Raw genomic sequence first — 22,423 nt, 5'->3', positions numbered from 1 at the left:
ATATTTGCTGCCTTGACCTCAGGCAACTCAGTTGGTCAGGGATTGTCAGGAAGAAATAAACACGGGTTTTAACCCACTGGCTCTCCACTGGGAGGAGCAGGGGTGGAGTGACTGGCAGAGGAGCGTGCACCTGTTTTCAGTAGCTCCCACTCCGTGGGCTTTCAGGCTGCCTGATGTTTCTCTCCTGACTCCACAACTACTGTTGATATCTGGAGTGGCACAGGCTACAGTTGTGTCAAGGGACTCTGGGGGATAAGAAAAACAGAACTTAAATATTTTATCCCAGCCCCTCCTTCCACCAGTGTAGGGACAATTTGCGACAGGCTTTCCCACTATTCTCACCACTCCTGAGACCCTACACACACACACACACACACACACACACACACACACACACTACACATACACGTTCACACACACACATGTTCAGGATTGTCTTTTGTTTCATTTTTTAGTACTGGTTTCCTGAGGGCTTTGCATTCTTTTAATGTCAGTTCTTCAGATCCATGTTTCTATCTTACTAGCACAGTTTCTCCCAGGCTGATTTTAAACGAGTGAGCCAACAGCCCATGCTAGTTGACCATCTTGTCAGGATTTCAGGGCATTATGAATCAGTAATGTCCATATCATTTGTAATTCTTCTGAAATAACAGTCACTGTGATCTTATCTGAAGTTCAGGCTTCTCATTATCCTTAACCTTACGTAGTATTTACCACTCAGTGACAACTTTCCAGCTCCAATTCTGTACTGTCTTGGCATCTAGAAATATATATATATACATATATATATATATATACATATATATGTAAAACTAGGAATGTTCAATGCCAGCATTATTGTTACCATTTGTTGAAAATCAATGACACTTAAATAAAAAGTACCATATGGACCATATGGTAAATATTTCCATTTAAATAAAGAGTAAATTGGCATTTAAAGTGACATTGTGGGTACATGTTTTTAAGAAATATCTCTCAAGAAATATCTGTTTATTAGGTCCATTTCAATTTCAGAAGGTTTTCACATGGTACATTGGGACCTGTAGTAAAAAGATTTCTGAAAGTGTAGTTTCTATTTTTATCTGTAGCGTCAATGAGAAAAATAGAGACTATTGGAAATGTATTTCTCCGTTTCTTACTGAAAAACAATTTTTATCCTCCTCAGTTCTTTTGTATTCAAACTCTTTTGTCAGCTTCAGCACTATAGAAGTCCTTGCATTTCTGAAGCATTCCTGACACTCCTATAAAACCTGAGACATCAGTATGTCTATATTTTTGTCTCCTAATAAACCCCTAGTTTTTGCTTTCTTTTTTCTCAAATTAGCCAGACCAACTATATTCATTATCTGTTGCTGCCTAACAAACCACCCTACTTATTTGTGACTTAAAACAACAACTATTTATTGTTTCTCACAAGTCTGTGTCAGCTGGATGCCTCTGCTGATCTGACCAGGATTAGTCGTAGCTGTGCTTCTCCACTTATCTGTAGTCAACTGGCAGTTTGACTAGGGCAACAGGGGTGACTGAACTTGGTGCTGTTATTATCCATCAGGCCAGCCCACTTGTTCGCATGGTGGCCATGAGTTTCAAAGAAAGAGTTTGGAAGCATGTATGTCTCTTGGGGCCAAGGCTTAGAATCGTCACAGTTCCACTGTTGGTCAAAGCAAATCACAAGACCAGCTCAAATTCAAAGAGAAGTAACATAGTCTCCTTTTGATGGGAGGAGCCTCAGAATTACATTGGAAAGGGGCATGGTTATAGGGAGGAGAATAATTGCACCAATTTTGCAAACCTCAGCAAATTATTGGATGTTAGGGACAAGAAGAGAACTGGATGGTTGTGGTGCTCCACTTTCTGATTTTCCTCTTGCTTTTCCCTGGGTCTTATCCTTATAAGCCAGTGAATTAAATGATAATGAGAGAGGTTGCTTTGTAATATAAACATCAAATATAATATACAGGTCTGGAAGGCAGAGTCTGGACCTATGATTTTTTTCTTCCTTCTAAAGCATGTCTCTCTGGATTGTACACAGTGCGGATATACTATGCTTTTTTCTTTCTTTTACAGAAAACAGTTCTGATAGGGCTAGTACCCAATTTGGTCAGTATTTTCACCATACGGAAGGTTAAAGATTTTGAATATTGTCCCTGATTAAATATATATTTATACTTGGTTATTGATTAATAATTAAACAACTCACTAAGAAATCTGGAACTCAGCTCTGAACTGAAAGCACAGACCCCAGGTAAGAGTAGGTAGGAACCTCGTTTCTGACCCTTTCTCCCCAACAAGGTCCTTCTGCCCAGTGTCATTCGAGCCAATAAAATGAGACTGAGTTTGGTTCAGAAACAAAGGGAAGCTTTATTCTCTGAGCATAGAATGGAAGGATGGGAGCTAGCACTCTAGAGTCCACGCTCTCACCGACAGGACGTGGGCGGGGCTGCTGTACCGCGCGGTCTCCTCCATGGGGAGGGGGTGGAGTTCTCACAGGTCGGGCGGGGCTGTGCAGGGCCCTCTCCAGGGCAAGGTGCCCCGCCCAGCGTCTCTGCGCGCGCACTGCCGCTGCACGCAGCCCGCCTCAGCCGCCGCCGCCGCCATCTTGAGCTGCTGTGTGGTGCTTTCCCACACTGTTGGCGGAGCTGAGGTGTTAGCACCGTCATTTCACACGAGGAACTCTGGTCTGAAGTGCCAAATGCAAGGCTTCTGCACACGGGACCCTGTGAGCAAGTGAAACTAGATGCAGCAGGAAGGAAACGGGAAAAAAAAGGTTAGACTTTATTACCCAGATACTATTTTATTTCCCAGGAATTGTTAACGGGCTTTGCCTGTGACAACCTCACTCTCTTTTTGCTTAAGAGTCTACCCTGTTACTCCTGTTTCAGCAGAGGTCAGAATTGAATTCTATATGCTGAATATAGAACTCTGGAAATTACATTCAGGCAACTTTCCATCTAGAATTATTTTACAGGAGCAAAGCTGTTTGACTCCTAATACTGCACATGCCAGACAATTTATATGAATGCATCAGGGCTTGGCACCAAGTAAATAAAAGCTCTTTCACCTATCCACTGAATTCAATTTTGCAGCAACAAAATGTTCAGCTACCTATATTCATCATTTTTAATGGTGTTCCTCTGAAGTGCCTCATGGTAATTCTCTAAATGTGTCCTTCCCACAACTGATTGGAAAGCCATTTTTTATTTTAATTAGGAATTTGGGACTTGCACGCCATCAGAGAAAATCTTTTTTACCTCGTATAAAGAAGATTTTTCAATTAAAATTGTCCCAATTTTAGTACTGAAGAAACATAAACATGCTTAATTAAAAAATAGAGGCTTGAAATGAAACTACAGTTTATTTTATTCGAGTGAATGTTAACTTGAATAAGTTTTCATTGTTTTCTGCAGAAGCTCTTTCTTGTGAGATTTAAGTAAAGGAAGATTTTGTGTTTTCATTGCTGTTACCTTAAAGTGGTTGACCTGACTATGGTTAATAAAATGTATTTAAATTTAAAGGGCAGACCCTGACTTTTCTAAGACAGAGCTGGCTCTACCTAGTCAAGTAGGAAGAGCTTGCACATGGTATCCATGGTCTCTTTTCTCCAACATTAACCTTTCCTGTTCTTTTCCAACTTCCTCTGAGGTGCTGTGGCCACATGGTTTTGTTCCATCTTTCCCCTGACATGGAGAAGACACGATTAATATGCATTAGAACAGTTTCTTCCAATGGTAGATATGTTTTAGTCTGTATTCTAGATCATAATCTACTATTAGGGGTCCCTAAGTGTTGGCCTGCTGCCATCATCTGGCTTCCAGATGTTTTTGAAATGTTTTGAACTAGTCGGTAAAATTTAGAAGTAAGGAGATTTCACAAGGAACTCCAGATATGTGGTAGCTCTTGAGAGATTTGAGTATCTAACAACCCTAGGAGCACCCTCTGAATGGCAACAGCTGGGTAATAAAGCTGACAGTAAAAATACAGGATGTCTGGTTAAATTAGAATTTCAGTAAACAATAAATAACGTTTTAACTTAAGTGTGTCTCATACAGTAATTGGGGCATACTTATGTTAAGCAAATAGAGGTTTATCTCTTGGTTACCTGAAATTCTTCTATTTATTTTTTTCTTTTTGGGGGGAGGTAATTGGTTTATTAATTTATTTTGGTGGAAGTACTGGGGATTGAACCCAGGACCTTGTGCATGCCAGGCACACTTTCTACCACTGAGCTACACCTTCCCCCTCTGAAATTCTAATTTAACTGGGCATCATATATTTTTGTTTGCTAAATATGACAAGCCTACCTGAGTATGAGCAGTGACTTTTCACCTTAGATGGGGCAGTTCTCAGCAGATCCACTGAGCTCGCTTTACTTTATGTTGCCTGCGTGACTTGAAAGCCTTCAAGGTTTTGCCACTGTCTTAAAGAACTGAGTCTCTAATAGTATTTAAGTCCTTAATTCTACAAACTTTGACTATTTTAGCTAAAATCATCTCATGAAACTTCAAACCTGTCAGATGTGAAGGTCCTTGTGCCTTGGGCTCCTTCCTATCCCTTCAAAGTTCTCAGCAGTGACCACTACAGTAGGACCTTGGCCTCTGTCTATTCTGACCCTCTTCCAGCCTTTTCAATGGTTATCCTGTCAGGATAAAACAACAGTGAAGCATCCTGGTTTTAGACCAGTGAGAAGGCTTTAAATATTGAAGGTTTCCTTTTAAGCCAGTAATTATGCCTTTGTGAATAGATTCTAAACCTAGAATCTAGGTAAAAATATTAGAGGGATAAGTATTTATGGTGTTAATATTTAGAAGTACTAAAATTTGGAGCCAATCATAGTGTTTAACAATGTGAGAAGAGTCGAATAAATTGTGGTATATCTTTTCTGTGGGGTAGTTTATCCCTATTAATCTCATTTGTGAAGTGTTAGAATCATATAGAAAATACCAGAGTTAAGTAAAAAGAAATCCTGATGGGAAATTGTACGTAGAGTATTATCATAATATGAAAAGAACCATATGCACAAAATGAAAAACAAGATGGGAATAAATCAAAATGATAGATTGTTAGTTGTGGTTGCTGGAGATATGGAGCGTATTTTCTTCTTGTTTTTTTCCTGTACGTTTTTTTCTAATTTTTCTATAATGAGTATATACTAAAATTATTTCTGCAACTACATTTTGAATTTCTAGAAATTGCTTGACTTTTTATACCTATATTAAGATGCTAAAATTGAGTCTTTATGTCTCAACTTTGTCTGAAGTCTGATGACAGCAGATATCAGAAGCAACAGTGAATTATAAGGTAGACTACCGTGACGGTTTTGCAAAAAGTAGGTGGCCAAGCATTTGTTATATAATTCTTAAAATCCTTTATGTACATTGTGGGTGTAGAGAGTTGAGAAAAGTGTTTAGGAAAGAGCTTGTGTTTTGGAAGAATCCTCTCCTCCCACCCTGGGAAAGGGGTCAGAGATTTCTGCCTGCTACGTTAAACCTGGTAAGAAGCATCAGTAAAACCATTAAGAGAGTTGCATATACATCATGCCTTGTGGTTGGAGGGATGTAGGGGGCTAATGTCCAACTCCCATATGGGAATGTCTGAAAGTAAAAGTGGGCTGGTTCGCTGCCTCAGTGGTAGAGGCAAGGAGAGATGGCTGCATGCGTCACCTGATTTTCAGTTTGTCAGGGTAGAGGGATCAGGAAAGTTTTCTGTGAATGGATGATGTACACATGCACGACAGAGGACCAGCTTGGGAGTGATCATAAATCCTGCCTGATAGGGTCTCCTGGAAAGGTAAACAAACCTCAGGACAGAGAACCAAAGCCAAGGATTTCTTATGTCTGCAAGAGAAGAAAGCTCTGAGTCAGAAAAGATTGTATCAAGGGCCCAGTGGGAGAGTGTACAAATGTCCGTTTAAGAGCAGGCTTTATACGTTGTCCATGTCCAGAGAGCATTTGACATGATTCCAGCTTGTGACATTTCCAGACAAGTCAGAACTTTCCAGTCTCCTCTATCTCCCCTCCTTCCTATACTCCAACTTTGGAGGGCTTGGAAACTAGAAGTAGCAAAATAACATGGGGAAAGGAATTGGGAAAGAAAGACAGTGAAGATTACCTTCCTAGGGGGAGGTGGAGTAGCCATAATTTTGGTTTATATTGGGAGAGTTGAGTATTACATGGTACTGGGCATTTTAAGTACAGAAGTAAGGCTGTTTTGTGACTTGAAATTACCAAAGGTGGCAGACACAGAAGATGGTCTGCTCATATTTCCTCAGTTTGCACTATTATACTGCATAACAACCTGATAGCTTCCAAACAGAAGCACCTGCAACTCTTTAACCAAAGGCTTTTTCTGAAGCTGATAACTTTCTTCACTTGTGAGCAGGGCAGGCTGGTATTGCCAGGTAGTTAATACTTATTCCTCCATGAACAGCCCTTATTCAATGACTAACTGATGTTAAATGATGGAAAACTATCCCAGCTCACTGGCCTGAGATGGGCTAACCTGAAGTTATGTGTTACATTGTTACTCAGAGTTTCAAACTGGGTTTGAGCTCCAGGAGTCTTTTGCAGTTACCTGCTCCATATGGCATCATTTGCTGCTTTCTTTTCTTTCCTATCTCATTTCCTACCCTTCTGTTTGTGCTTCCTGGAATCATCTTGAAAATAACTACTTTGATTAAATTCGTGTTTCAGCGCCTGCTTCTTGGGAAAGCCAGTTTATAATAGGTAGTACCAGAAGTGGTCTCAATATGCAGGCCCTCAGGATAGGATTGTGGAATTGAATCACTGTTAGCATGTTAGCTACATGTTAGCAAATACACTATTTCAGGTGGTCCCTGAAGTGATGATCACTCCTGGCATTCTGTCACATCAAAATTACTAAAACTCTCATTTATGGGGAACTGAAATTGAGTATATGTAGAAGATGTCTTAGTTGATGCAATGTCTTTAATACTTGGATAATTTAGAGAAAATGGTAATTCTAAGACTTGAAGTATTGTTGGCTCTTAATTGCCTTTGAAATGTTGGAAGAATAAAATGAAATGCTCAGTTCACCTATCGACTCAAGGGTTAATCATAACCTCCCTGGCAGCATTTAAAGAGATACTTACTTCATGTAGCCAGAGAACATACTGTGGTAAAAAATCAGACCCAGGTGCTAATAGTGAAGCAGGGTATTAAAGAAGTTTGAATTCATAGTACTGGCAAATTTCCTATGCTAAAATCAGAACCCTGATAGGGAGAAAGTGAAGCTCTGAGTCCTGGAGTAAGGATATTTGGGTTGGATACACTTGAGAATATTAAATTCCAAGATTTTCCTTAATCTTATGAGCCAATGTAAATGGCCCCTTCCCCTTGATAGAAAAGAATGTCTTCCTAATGTCTGAATATCATACAAAGACTTCATGCAAAGACTTCATCTGAGGTCAAATTTTCCCAAGACAATGCTTTTCTTCCTCTGAAACTGTCCTTGAATCCTTTCATTGCTTCCAAACCAATAGCTAGGGTCAAATCTTATTAGGGAAGTATTGACTCACCAGAGAAGTCATGACCTGAGTAGGCAGGTACTGTCTCTCCTGCAGAATGAGATTATTTATTAAAAGAGCTGCAGATCTGGCTAATATATGCTGAAGAGAACCAGGACAACACACCTGAGGATAGATTTTAATAGTGCTGGACCCCAGGTAACTCAGAATATATTTTGGATGTATAAGTAAATGAAGTAAGTCAGATAAATACCTTGTGATCTTTCTCATATGTGGAATCTTAAACAAACAACCAAGCTCATATATACAGAGAACAGACTGGTGGTTCCAAGAGGTAGGGGGTGAGGACTCAGAGAAATGGGTAAACTATTTTTTTTTTCAGTTTATCCAAATTGAATATAAATAAGCAAATAAATAAGTCTGAGATGGGGTTACCCTCCTATGACTCAGGATTCAAAAGAAGGAGAATTAAAGCGTATCTTGTTCTTCGACTGGCATTGCTCTTTGAAGTGTGGAAACAACAATGGCTTATAGTAAGTGAGGTAGTGCTGGTGAACTGCCTTAGAAAAGTAGCGATCAAGTGGTCAAAAGTCTCAGAGAATAGGAATGTTATAAGTGATTAATAATATTAGGCCAGAGAAATATAGCTGACGGTGCACCTTGATAGATACCACATAATACTTTCTTCCCATAAGAAATATGAATGCATCAGTGATGGGGACACATGCACTGCTGAGAAGCCAGTAGTAGACTGCTATGAATCTGGGCTCGGGTATCAATGGGATGATAGGAATACCAAGTAGCAGAGGCAAGGTGATAACACTTAACAGTCAGAACCAGGATGAACTACAATGTGAGGGAGGATGGACAGGATGGAAACCAGAGAGTCTTGACTGACAGAAATTTATGGATTTGGTTTATAGATTCTAATGATCCTAAGTCTGAGATAGTTGAATAGTAATCCAGGAAACTGCTTGCCTTAAAGAACCAGAAAAAAATCAAGAACAAAAAGAAGGTTAAATTATTCACAGCAATGGAAAATTATTAATTGTTTTCCCAGGTTCCAGACATGACCTTGTTCTCAAACCCAGAGAATGAAGGAGAGGCTAGTCCCTTTGGAGAAAGACCCTTTATCCCATAGCATGTCTTAGCAGTTACCTCAGTCCTTCTGTAGATGGATCTTTCCAGAATAAGTTGGCTTTGGAAAAAAGGCAATACCCAAATCATTTGGTGATTGTTGGAGATAAGATCTAAGCTTATTTTGATTGAAGGAACCCAAAATGTCATCCCCCTCTTTAAAATGAAGGCATATGGAGGCCCAAAAATGATGGAAGTCTTGGTGCAAGCTCATTTCACAAAGATTTGATGAGTTTTTGGACCAAACCTTTGGTCATTTCCTTTATTTATGAGTGCATAGTTGGAATGATTATAGTTAGCAACCAACGTAGCATTCACATTGGTTTCATGAACTGTAGAAAGGAATTATCATGGTTGGAAAGTAAAATTGGAAGCCCCTGAAAGTAACCCTGTTCTGACTGTGACCAAGATAGTAAATCAGAAACAATGCTGAATTTCTGTTAGGAAAAGATTTGTTTATAATTAGTGCTATCTTCAGAGACTTAAAGAATGCATGGGTTGTAGCACCCACTATATCTCCATTTAATTCACCAGCTTAGTTCCTTTCAAAACCAAATGTATTATGGCTGATGATAGTGAAATTCTGTATAGTTAACCAAAGGGTTACCTGAGTTGCTGTTGCTGTGGCAGATAGGATGTCTCTACTAAAGCAGATTGATATAGCCACTGGAACTTGGAATGTGGCTACAGGTCTGGCAAATAAACTCCCCCCACCCCCAGTTCCTATTAGGAAGAAAGATCAAAAGCAGTTTGCATTCATCTAGGGTAGACAGCTGCAGGTATTCCTAATCTTGCCCTAGGGCTATTTAAACTACCTGCTCTGACACAGTATAGCCCAAAGAATGATAATAATCTCGGCTTTCCACAAACATGTTTGTCCACTATTTTGATGGCATTGTGTTAATCTGACCTCAAAATAGTTCTTGAACTTGTTTTTATCTTATCCTGTTACCACTCTCCTAGTTTACTCGTTTATTGTACATATTGCAATATTTTTGTGGCTAATCACTCCAGTGATTCTCAGTAGTGTCCCCTTGAAGGGACATTTGGCATTGTTTCGAGAAATTTTTGTCGTAATGGAGGGATGCTACTGCCATCTAGTTGGTAGAGTACAATGCTGTTAAACAGCCTACAATGTGCGGAACAGTCCCCCACAACAAAGAAATGTCCAGCCCAAAATGTCATTAGTTCTAAGGTTGGGAAACAATGCCCTACTCAGTCTACTCTTAACATTGCATTCAAGTGTCAAGGACTGTGATGAGTGTGATGTTTTACCTCTACTTGCAAGCTAATAAGTTAAGCTACCACAGTTGTTTTGATGCTGGCTGAAGTCCATAGTTAGAAATTGATTCCAAATGGCGCAGCAAACATAATAAGCATTAACATATCTGCATTGATTCTTCTTAGCCTCAAGTCCACCAGAATGACACAATGAACTTAGATAAATTCTACTCATTCAGTGACTTTACCTCTCGGCTGAGAGACCCAGGAACCCAGAGGCTTTGGGGCAAGCAAGGCACATTGTAGCAAGATGCAAACAAGCCACCCCCCCTTTCTCCTCTGGATTGTGAACAGTTATACAGTAGATACAAAGAATTGTAGTTGCCTTGACCTACTTGTTTTCCTATGTGAATAACTACAGGTATTGCTCAGTATCTGGAAATGTGTAAACCTTGCGATTTGGTAGAATTGGCAAGAACATGAAAGAATGCTTAGAGACTGGTGAATTGTCTTTACTCCACTGCTATTACAGTGTAAAGTTTATTCTACTTCATGTGGCAATATAAGACCCTTTATGACTTGACTTCTAACTTAACCTCCATTTCTTAACTCAGACTTCAAACATTATCAGTAATGACTTGAAGTTATGTCATTTTACCACATTATGCTGAAAAGTTACCTTTTTGCTCTTCCTTTTTCACTCAGATAAATTATCCTTATCTTCCAGGACTCATGTCAGGAATTCTCTACTCCAGGAAGACTTTCTTGAACTTTCTGAATGGGTTAAACAGTTCTCTTCTGACTCTGATATTACTCAGAATCAGTTACTTCAATCATTTGTCATTGGACTTAAATTCATGGTGTTGGAACTAGGTCCTGTTCCCTGTATATTCCTGGTGTTGAAACAGTACCTGCAACATAATGGGAATGTAAACATAGTTTCTTGTTATTTTTATTATTACTATTACTACTATGGTATCCTCTTACTACACAAACTCACCCCATCCAATTTTCCTTGCTTTCTTCATGCTTTTTTTCTGCGCGCGCACACACACACACACAGAATGTAGGATGCATTTTCATAATATCTAGCTGGAACTCACATGCCTCAAATTCTGAGCTATCTCCCTACTGCCAAAATACATTTGCAAAGAAGATATTCAGAGAAAAGGCATATCCCTGTGTACTGGGCATATCCCTGTGTACTGGGCCATAGGGTGCCTGTGGTAGATGCTCAGACAGGCACTGAGGGGTTCTAGGTCCCTTTTTGGCTCTCTCTCCCTCACAGTTTGCCAGTTTCTCTCTTGCTACAGTAGAGATGTGACTATTATATTTAATGTACAGCTACAATCACTAAAGAGTGATGATGGAACAAATAATGATTGGAGAGTTATTTTATCATGACTATTTTGCTTTCGAGTTGATATGTTCAGTGCCTACAAAGAATTGCAAAATGGCACAGTAATTCCCTCTCCTAACTGCCATATTAATTCAGAGTGCCATGCAAGCACTGTTGAATTTTTAAATTGCTTTTAGTTTTTAATTTTGAGTTTGGCTTAGCAAAAACTAAGAAGAAAATGGAACCTGATAAGCTCTTAACAAATTAATATGTCCCCTCTAGTTATGTAGTACATTCAAGTACACAAAAACAATTATGCATAAATTGATGCAGATCGTACTCTTTCAGATTTTGATAGTACTGTAACTGATACAATGGGAGTGCCATGTTACTCTTTTCTTAGCATCTGACTTTTAAAAAAAAGTCCATTTAAACTAATGCTAGTGAGTAATACCATATGGGGTGGGTTTATTCATGTTTTATTCAACCATGAAGTAGCCAGATGAGCATTGTGTACCTTTCAAATCTTCATCCCTTCCCCTGTTCTTCAACCAGTGAGAATGACATTGTTCATTGAAATATGAGCTAACCTGCACTCCAGGTCCAGATTTTGTCTCTATTTTAAAGCTGTAATATAGAACATGGCTTTGAAAAACTGGATCAAGTTTTAAAAAATAGAAAAATGATAATAAAAATGTGTGCAGGTATATTTTCTTTTCAAAGAATGGAATTTTTGCTCTGCCCCTAATAAGATGAAAAATCAGCTACAACTGCCAGGACAAAATTTCATGGCATTGCCATTTGATACAAATGTTCAGTTTCTCATTGAGAAGAATCTCCCCTGTACAATATGGAAGATATATTAGAGTAAGAGAGACAACATAATTGCCCCAAATTAAAAGCCTTAAGTTTGATTTCCATTACCAAAGTTAACCATTTCCGGACACTTGGATCAAACATTTGGGCCTTCTTAGTCCAAAGCTGAATAGAAATAATACTGCTGTGCTTTTGGAAGTAGCCAAATTCAACCCTTTACTTAATTCTCACCACCATCATCCATTCATGCAAGTATCTTCCTATGATATCTGTTTGTCAGTACTCCTTAAGGCAATAGCAGAAACAATATATCTGTTTAAGTATCTATAAGATATCTTCTTAATATATATAAATCAAACAAATTCCATACTAATAAAACACTTACTACTTGTCAGATTCTGGTTATCATACTTAATTTCTCTGAAGTCAGGAATAATACCTCTCTTTTACAAATCAGAAAACGATTCAAGAGGTTTAAGACTATGTCTAAAGTCATACAACTAATATGTGTAGATCTAATATGCAGCATGTGATTTATAAAACTTAATATACAGTGGATTCAACTCAAATCAGTTCAGTTAAATTTTTATTATTTTTCTTAATTTTTTATTATAATAAAATATACATAAGTTTACTATTTTAGCCGTTTTTAAGCATACAACTGTGGCATTAAGTACATTTGCATTGTTCCACACTACCATCCATATCCAGAACTTTTTCAAGGTAGGAGGTATTTTTCCTCCCTATCTTTCTTATCTTGATCGTTCGTTTATTTTTCATACTACAGCGTTGAATCAAAATGGACATTGACCTTGGTCTCATGGAGCTTCATTTTCCTGGAATTGATTCAGAGTAATCAGTCATTACACAATTATTTGTTATTTCCTTATTTGTAAGACAGTGTAACATACTCTGCAAGACCCTAGACATTCAAGTTTGGTAGATAGATAGTAATCACAGTAATCACATAAATAATTGTAAACTTTATACCAGAGTAAGGAAGGAAGAAGGGGAGGGCTGGGCCATGAAACTATAAAATAAAGGGATCTGATTTAGCAGGAGGCAGTGTAGCTTCTTTATTGAAATAATTTTTTTTGACTTAAACAATGTATAATTATTTTCTCATAGTTCTAGAGCTTGGAAGTCCAAAATCAAGGTGCCTTGAAGGTTGTTTTCTCCTGAGGCCTCTCTGTCTTGCAGATGGCTACCTCCTTTTCATGTTCTCATGAGGCCTTTCCTCTGTACATGCACATCTCTGGTGTCTCTCCCTTTTCTTATAAGAACAGTAGTCCTACTGATGTGACCTTTATGACCTCACGTGATCTTAAGTACCTCTTTAAAGGGCTATATCTCTAAATACAGGCATGTTGAGGGGTAGGGCTTCAATATATAAATTTGGGGAGACGAAATTCAGTTCATAAGAGATTATGTGCTAGGTGGGAACTCCTTTGACCTGTTTCAGTGGGGACATGTTAAAAAGGATTGCTGCAAACTGGGACAAACTGCCTTTATGCCATCTAAGTGGAGCAGCTGCCATGTAGGAATATAGAATTTCTGTGGTCAGAGCCTCTGATTTTTTTTTTTTTGAGAAATACTGGAAATATGAATTTATTTTTTATGAAACCTCTAGATTTGTAAACAAAGAAAAAACAGGTAAATCAGTTGTTCTAGAATGTACAAATTAAGAATAAATTAAATAATTGATTAAGATTTAAAAAGAGGTAGGGCTTTTTGATATGGATAAAGAGGGTGATGCAAGCAGAGAGAGGCTGAGAGAAAATGCAGAGGAAGCCAGAATGCCAGGTCCAGGGGTTAAATTGCCACCCAGGAAATGCTGAAGAAGCATGTGGAAAGAAACAATGGGGGCTGGCCAGCCAGCCATCCCACGAGAGGCAGTTTTCACCACCACATTGCTAGTGAGCACCAGGTGACTGTCCAGTCTACAATCAGGAGGCATCTTGCCCTGATGGCTGGAAGCACTCTCAGCAGCCAGACTTCCAGCTGGTGCACCCCCAAACATGTGTCAGGACTTTGCTTAGCCCTTTTGTGTATGCCATGACACCACGTCCCAACAAGGCTCTCAGGACAATTATAAGACTAGAAGAATCCTTTGACATCTAGCAGAAGGGTGGCAGGAATCATACTTGGAGAAGAGGAGGCCAAGTTTGAATGGTGCCTTTTCTGGAGCCTGATGTTGGGGCCACCAGTGGACACTGTTTCATACAACTAGTCCCATAGGATGTTGAAGAGGTGCAGTGAGGCCAAGGAGGAATCTATAGTTTAAAGTGTTCAAGAAATGCAAAATCACATCAAACTAAAACTGTGTTTATTCAGGGCACCTCAGAAAATGTCTATGCTAGTGAATTTTATAAATCTGCAAGGGTAGGTACAGCATCTACTGTGTTTCTAATTTACATGGCTGTGGAACTCTATCTTTAAGAAGCTTCTGTCTTAGAAATCTCAAAATGGCAGCCTCACTGATTTGTTTCATTTGTCCCACAGAAGTCTGTTGAAATAACTTTTGAGCTGAGAGCTGAGGAAGAAGCATGTGAGACAAGCTGGTGTGGGTAGGAAAATCTTTATAAAGGAGCTTCATGTGCAAAGGTGCAAAGGAAAGAGGGCAGGCTATTCTAAGGACCCAAGATAAAGTCATTACGGCTACTGTCCAGAGAGGGAGCTTTCTATGATATGAGCAAATGGGAGTCAGACCACAAGGTGTCTAAAGGTTCATGTTAAAGATTTTGTCCTTTAAGGGCAAGGGAAGCTTTAGAAGTGTTTTAAGTAACAGAGTAATATAATCAGATTTTCATTTCTAAAACATGGCTTTGGCTGCTTGTACAGAAAAGACTGCATGAAAGGCAGTCCAAATGGATGGTGGAAATTAACATCTCTTAAAGCAGCTCAGGTGAGAGTATGGCTTGGATTCTGGTAGAGGCAGAGAAAATGGGAAGAAGTAGAATGGGAAGAATTGATTATGGGAATTAATGATACATCCAGTGAACATGTTAGTGTTTATACTGTCAGTTTGAAGTCCTTTAGGGGCAGGAAATGTAGCTTCTTAAACTTTCTTTTCATAATAATCAGTATAATTACATTTAGAAATTGAATTGCTGTCTCTGATCATTAAATCATAAGCTTATAAAGGCTCTGAAAACTTGTTCTACTTTGTTTCCTTTCCTTAGGATAGGAAAATAGAGTTTCTATTAAAAGTGTTTTTATTCTTCTGGTCATCTAGTTAAGAAGGTTTTGTATTAATTTTGGAATCCTTCTCTAAAACTTCCTACCATGGGAAAACCCACTGGCATTTTTCTGTTCTCCACTGTAACTTGGCTTTGGATGCTCTTCGTGATCCTCCTGGGTTGTTTCTAAGAGGTTCTTTGTCAGCTTGTTTGACTACAACTTATAGTGGTGTAACTAAATAGAAGTTAATTTTTTAAATCACATAACAAAACTCTAGAGGTAACATGACTGCTGATTTTGTTAATTTTATGCATCGATATATAAATACTTCAATCATATCAATGTCTCAAAGCACATCCATACTCAAGTTTCTGTTATCCTCTTGAAAACCTCTTGGTTTTCACATGAGACCACAAGATGGTTGCCATTGTGTCTTTGTCCCTGGTGGGAAAGTAAAAGGGTGTAAGAAAGAACACAGAGTAGCAACAGTATCAAGAGAGCTAAGGATTTTCCAAATATCCTAAGAGAACTCTTGTCTCTTTGGCCAAGATTGTCACATGATTTCTCCTATGTGGAAAAGAATATTGGAAGATTTTTTTTAGCTCATTGTTTTTTATAATTAAGGAAGGCTAATAAAAAGGAGATTGGAATGGATGCTAAGACAATCAAACTATACAGTACCTACCACAGTTTCCTGAATAGTATTTTTTTTTTCTGATTCTTTGTGTTTTCAACTTTCCTTTCCACCTATACTTCCCAATACAATGCCAAGTCTTATCAAATTAATTTTTGCAAAGCATCACTTTGGTCATATAATTTCCCAGGTACCACAGGAAAAAATAATCCTTCTTAACCTAGCATTCAAAGATCTTTACAGCTTGGCCTTAAACTGCTTATTAAAATTTATCTCCAATTATTCTTATATATAAATGCTCTGCTCCAAGCAATATCTGGCATGTTACTGTCTTATGTCCTGTTTTCCTAACTTAATTATTTTATGTGATCTTGACCTTACATAGAATTCCCCCTTCTCTTCTTTTACACATTCATCATACACAAGTTCCATTTTAAATTCTGTCATACCCTGCCCTCCTCCCGCAGCAGTAATTATCCCCATCTTTCAACTTATGTATGTCTACTTACTTGTCTTGTGTTTATACCTTGGTTTTATTATTTTATATAGTCTACATTTTGCCTTTTCTTGTGCCCATATATGCATATAATATAATATAATACAGTATTATGTTACACAGCAGGAACAGAATACATATTTGTATGTTGAAACAATTTCAGACAGAAAATTATTTTTATTTAAAAATCTTTCCAGTAGTGCATCAGAGTTTAACTACCTGTTTTGTCAAGAAACCTCCCTTTAAGTTTAACCAATTTTCTCCTATGTTCCCCCCAATCAAGATAAATAGCTATTATACTAGGTTATTTTAAAATTAATTTACAACTATAAATGTTTACCCTTTCAAGATCTGATCAACTGCATACAAGATCAACATTTTATATTTATATTGAATTTTCTTTGTCATATAGTCTTATTTCCTTAATCATTTGCACATTTGATAACATAATTGACTGTTATTACATATAAAAGCTTCACAAAACAGAATTCACCTCATGACCTTTTCTTATTGTGTTTTAATGGTTTGTATGATATAAATTGATACAATTATGTTGGAAAATAGCAGAGACAAACAAATCATATGATCCCATAATATATACAGTGATTTGGGAGCTAAGAATACATTTTAAAATTTATTTATATTTTGGGGGATAGCTCCCAAAGACTCCATTATGATGAATTGAAAAACATTTCAGGGAAAATGTTTATTTCAAAATAGCAAAAGCATTTACTACTGGAGGTTTTCAGACAAGACAGATTTAATTAGGCTAGCCCAGAGGCAAGCTGATGAAGAAAAGAGCTGGTTACCCATTCATTTTCCACTTGCCAGCTGAAATTTCAAATAAAGCAACTTCTTTCCGGGTCAATTACAGGTGTATGGAAATAGATGAAAAGCAACTATTCATGTAACGTTATAATATGATGATTTGCATCATGGACTAGCACAGTAGGAGTGGTGTCAAACAGATGCTTAATTTGTGAAAGCAGTTATCTCGAAACAGACATTTTCTGAAATAATTTGCTTAAAAATACTGATATGTTAATTTCTACTCAACAAAACGTTTTCAGTCTTATATTAAAAAGGTGGCATTTTCAATCCAAATATTTGTAACAAATACAATCCAAATATTTTTGTTTGTATTTTATATTTTATTAGGATTGGTGATTAGTTTGTTTCACTGGCATACCAGTTTCTGTGGCTTATACAAAGGTTGCAGAGTGTGGCTCATAGAATTTAGAATAAGATATCTAGGTGTGAATCTTGTATACATTACTTATTAGTGTAGACTCATTAATCTCTCTGAATCTTGATTTACTTGTTTATAATCACAGTATGGCTGTGAACATTAAATTAAAAAAATACTTGTTTACAAATGGAATAGTACATGTAATTGTTGATGCTTAACAAATGTTAGAATCCTTTTTTCCTAGAAACTCATGCTTCCAATATATTAAGTTCTTTCCTAATTGCCACCTCAGGGACACACATGGCCCAGTTACAGCATCATTCAAAACAAAACAAAAATACTGGCACATGAAAAAGGTAATTGCTACATGATATCAGTTTAACTTGTATCTCTCAAATAACTATAAATTTTAATAAAGTTTGTGTCTCATAAAAATACTTCCAAAAATCATCCTTTTTTCCTCCTCTTTTTGGTGCACAGCCTACAGGTTCTGATAAGTCTCTTATTTTCTGGAATCTTTCACCCTTCCTCTCCAAAAAATTTGCCTGAACTTCAACTGATGAAGATTCTTCTGTCCTGTTTTCTTCTTGCCTCATTAGTCTTGTTTCTTTCTACTCATTCTTTAAAGTCCCTGTATGAAATTTGGGAGAATGGGCTGGTAAAGTTACATTTTATTAAGGGATGAAGGATGGTAAAGGCAGGAAAGAACAAAAAGAAATAGAAGAGCATTGACATTTCAGTACATCTTGTTTTCAGCCTTCATCACAGGTGAGCAAACTACCTATTTTAAAATTGTTTTAGGCAACAAAGTTTTCTTCTAAGTTATCAACTTTATCTTGAACTTCAAAACAGATTCTTCTTATGATTTAGATTAGAATACAGAACTGTTAATAAATCCTATTTCCTAGAAATTAAAAAAATGTTTTTAAGATTTTTCATTTCTTCTTCATTGATAAATCAAGGTTGCTCTTCCATATGTGTTTTATTCTTCCTATTTTTTTCCAACATTGTCGTTCAAAAGTGTGTTCTTTCCAGGTTTATTCTATTCATAAAAATTAGAGAAAAATCCCCTCATTTCATGTTTGTCTGGCATTGTGATTCAACAGTCAACAATCATTTACTGATCTCTAGATATATGTTAGGGACTGAATCCTTTCCTAAATATAAAAAGTCAAGAAGGATAGGAGCTCTGTCATTAAGGCAAGTGATGGTAACCTCCTTGTTGTCCTAGTCAGTATGTAAGTGGGTGCACTTTTTGAGAAGTTACAATTCCTAGATGATTCATGATGACACATACCCAATTATACTGACTTAAGCCATAGTCTGGTAGTAATGGGTGCTTCTTACAGAAAACAAACAATTAGAAGGATTCAAAAATGCCCACCCCTCACCAATCCCCAGCAAAATAAAGCCAACTTTGTTTTGTAATATTTTTGTGGAAAGTTAAGATGTTGGGAAAGAACTTAGTTGTCAGGGAGAAACTTAGGAATCAGGAAGGGTGTTTTAAAAGGCAAGAATAAATTGTTTTAGTAGATTTTGGGAGGTAAGAGCCAAACTACTCTTTTGTTTTATTTTGTTTTTTGAGAGAGAAACACACTTTTCTTGGCTGAAACTCAGTTCTACATGAATTGGAACTTAGCTAAGAAAAAGAGAGTTAAGAAAGGAGAATATAGTTAATAGAAGATTTAATTGTGAAAATGTAGTAGTTAAGTTTAAGTGCTCATCATTCATTCATTGATCCAACAATATTTATTGAGTGTCCACCATGTGCAAGACATTATCTCAGATGCTGAGAATACAGCAATAAAAAAAAACAAAAACCAGGCACCTCTCTCGTCTTTGGGAGCTCTCAGTCTAGGAATAAAAATATGTACTTTAAAATTTTTTCTAAGTGTTTAGTATCTACCAAAGGTTCTGTGATAAGCAGGAACTTGGTGAAATATTCAATAGGTAAGACCTGAATGTCATTCAATAATTATTTGCTGAACAAAAGACACATTCCATGATCTTAAGAAACAAAATCTAACAGGAACTCGACATTTATTGAATCCTTTCTGTGTGTTAAGCGCTTTATGTTGATTAAAAAAAAATTGAATCCTTGCTATATAACTCTGTGAAATAAATACTGTGGTTATAGATGAGGAAAGTTGTTTAGATAAGTTAAGTAAATTGGTCATAAGATTTTATAGCCACAGATTTGCAGACCTAAGTTCTGAAAGGAGCAGGGACTCCAGGGACTCTTAACCACTATATTACATTGGGTTCTACTGCTCCCTAGTATGATTGGCAGGTTCTCAGAATCTAAAAGTCTTGTATTTGTTTACTCTCCATTGTTGATATTGTTACAATACAGGATATAATACAGAAGCTAAGTTAACTATTGCATTAATTCTATGAAAGTTGTCTTAGAGTGGTTTATGCCCAACTAAATCAGCAGTCATCAAATGGAATAGATTAAGATCTACTTACTTAATTGGCATATTGTCTCAGTCAAAAATCATAAACCTACCACTTCCTGCTTGTCACAGTTCTGGTTGTAAGTTACACTTCTGGGATAGGACCTTAAATCTCAATTAAAAAATAAGTAAACAAAACAGTATGGTATGTCACAAAAACAGACACAATGATCAATGAAACTGAATAGAGAGCTTAAGAAATAGACCCACACACATATGGTCAATTATGAGAAAGGAGGAAAGAATATGCAATGGAGTAAAGGCGTTCTCTTCAGTAAGTGGTGTTGGGAAGATCAGACAGCTACATGTAAAAGACTGGACCATTTTCTCATACCATGTATAAAAATAAACTCAAAATGGATTAAAGACTTAAATGTAAAACATGAAACTATAAAAATCCTAGAACAAAATATAGACAGTTTGCTCTTTGGCATCAGTCTTAGCAATATTTTTGGATCTGTCTCCTCAGGCAAGGGAAACAAAAGGAAAAATAAACAAGTAAGACTACATCAAACTGAAAAGCTTTTGCACAGTGAGGGAAACTATTAACAAAAAGGCACCCTACTGAATGGGAGAAGATATTTGCAAATGATATGTCTTATAAGGGATTAATATCTAAAATATATAAAGGATTCATAAAACTCAATAGCAAAAAATATACAATTCAATTAAAAAACAGCCAGAGGTCCTGAATAAACATTTTCCCAAAGAAGACATATAGATGGCCACCAAGCATACGAAAAGATACTCAATGTCACTAATCGTCAGGGAAATACAAATCAAAACCACAGTGAAATATTACCTCACACCTGTCTGAATGGCTGTTTTCAAAAGACAACAAATAAGTGTTGGCAAGAATGTGGACCAGTGAACTCTCACGCACTATTGGTGGGTATGTAAGTTGGTGCAGCCTTTATGGGAAACAGTGAGGAAGTTCCTCAAAAAATTGAAAATAGAACTACTATATGATCCAGCAGTTTCACTCTGAATATCCAAAGAAAACTAAGACACTAAGTTTAAAAGATATATACACCCCAACACTCACTGCAGCATTATTTATGGTAGTGAAGATGTGGAAGCAACCTTAGTGTCCACTGACAGATGAATGGATAAAGAATGATATATATGCACAATGGAATATTACTCAGCCATTAAAAAAATAAAACCTTGCTATTTGCAACAACATAAATGGACCTGTTAAGTGAAATAAGTCAGAGAAAGACAAAAGCTTCTTTTCACTTATATGTGGAATCTAACAAATAAAACAAATGAACAAATATGACAAAACAGAAACAGGCTCACAGATGGAAAGAACAAACTAGTGGTTGCCAGAGGGGAGGTGTGGTGGGGGAGGGATGGGTGAAATAAATGAAAGTGATTAAGAGATACAAACTACCAGTTGTAAAACAAGTCACAGAGATGTAATGCACAGCACAGGAAATATAGTCAATAATATCCTAACAACTTTGGTGCATAATCTATAAAAATATTGAATCACTATGTTGTATGCCTGAAACATAATATTTTAAACCAAATATACTTCAATTAAAAAAAAGGAAAAATAAATTTAGTTGTTGTGGTTGTTTAAATCCCTTGTCATCAACTATTTTCCAGTGATTTTTGAAAAAATTCTACTCAGTATTCTGTTCATTTAATTTACACAATGTCAGATCATCTTTATTTGTTAGGTACTGTTTATGTACTGGAAATGCCACAGGGAAAGAAGCATCCATGGTCTCTTGAAACTATATTGTGGGTGGGAGGGGTAAGAAGACAAAAACCAATCAATCAATCTATCCACCCACCTACCTACCTACCTATCTAGGAGATGACAGTAAATATTAAGAAGAAAACTAAACTAGAATGAGAGAAGAAGACTGAAAGAGAGTGCAGTTAATAGGTAGATTAGGAAGAGCCTCTTGGTTGAGGTGACATTTGAGCACATACTTGCAGGGAGGGAGAGTTTGCTACGAGGGTATCTGAGAAGAGTCTTCTCGTCAAGGAGGCTTTTCTTTTGTGGATATGAGTCTTCCACAGTAATGTATGCCAGCTGTGAACACTTTATTTCTCTATGTATTTCTTTGTTCTTTTATTATTTGCTGTTTTCTGTGGTTGCAGATTTTATACTGTTTTGTCTTTTAGATGTCCTTGTGTGCTGAAGGGTGTGAGAACTTAGAGTTTTGTAACCTGGAGGAATTTTTAAATGACCTGATAAGCCCTTGCATCTTAAGACTATTCTGAATAAGTAAAAGTTGAGAAAAAGGTTTATTTTGCCAACAGTGGCAAGATTTATCACTAATAAACTGGTCCCAGATCAGGAAAGTAAATCATATTAAACTAGCAATTATGACTGGTTTGTGAATACTATAGCTAGTAAATAGTCCTTCCTCTTTTAAAAAAAGACATGAGAACACATTTGAGATAAAAGAGGCACTGAAGCTCATTAGAATATTATTTTTAAGAAATTAAGGT

At 37.0% G+C, this 22,423-nt stretch overlaps 1 protein-coding gene across 2 annotated transcripts in view; it reads left to right on the top strand.

Moving 5' to 3' along the window:
- Positions 1-2,600: 2,600 nt before the first annotated feature.
- RGMB (repulsive guidance molecule BMP co-receptor b) overlaps positions 2,601-22,423 on the top strand; it is a 686,402-nt gene continuing 666,579 nt past the window's right edge. For both annotated transcript variants that reach the window (XM_072958353.1, XM_072958360.1), the window contains exon 1: positions 2,601-2,767. The gene's annotated coding sequence lies outside the window, so the exon portion shown is untranslated. The remainder of the gene's footprint in view (positions 2,768-22,423) is intronic.

The sequence above is a fragment of the Vicugna pacos genome, chromosome 3 (genome assembly GCF_048564905.1).
Source record: "Vicugna pacos chromosome 3, VicPac4, whole genome shotgun sequence".
Taxonomy (NCBI): Eukaryota; Metazoa; Chordata; class Mammalia; order Artiodactyla; family Camelidae; genus Vicugna; species Vicugna pacos.
This window is presented reverse-complemented; position numbering and strand designations above follow the sequence as displayed.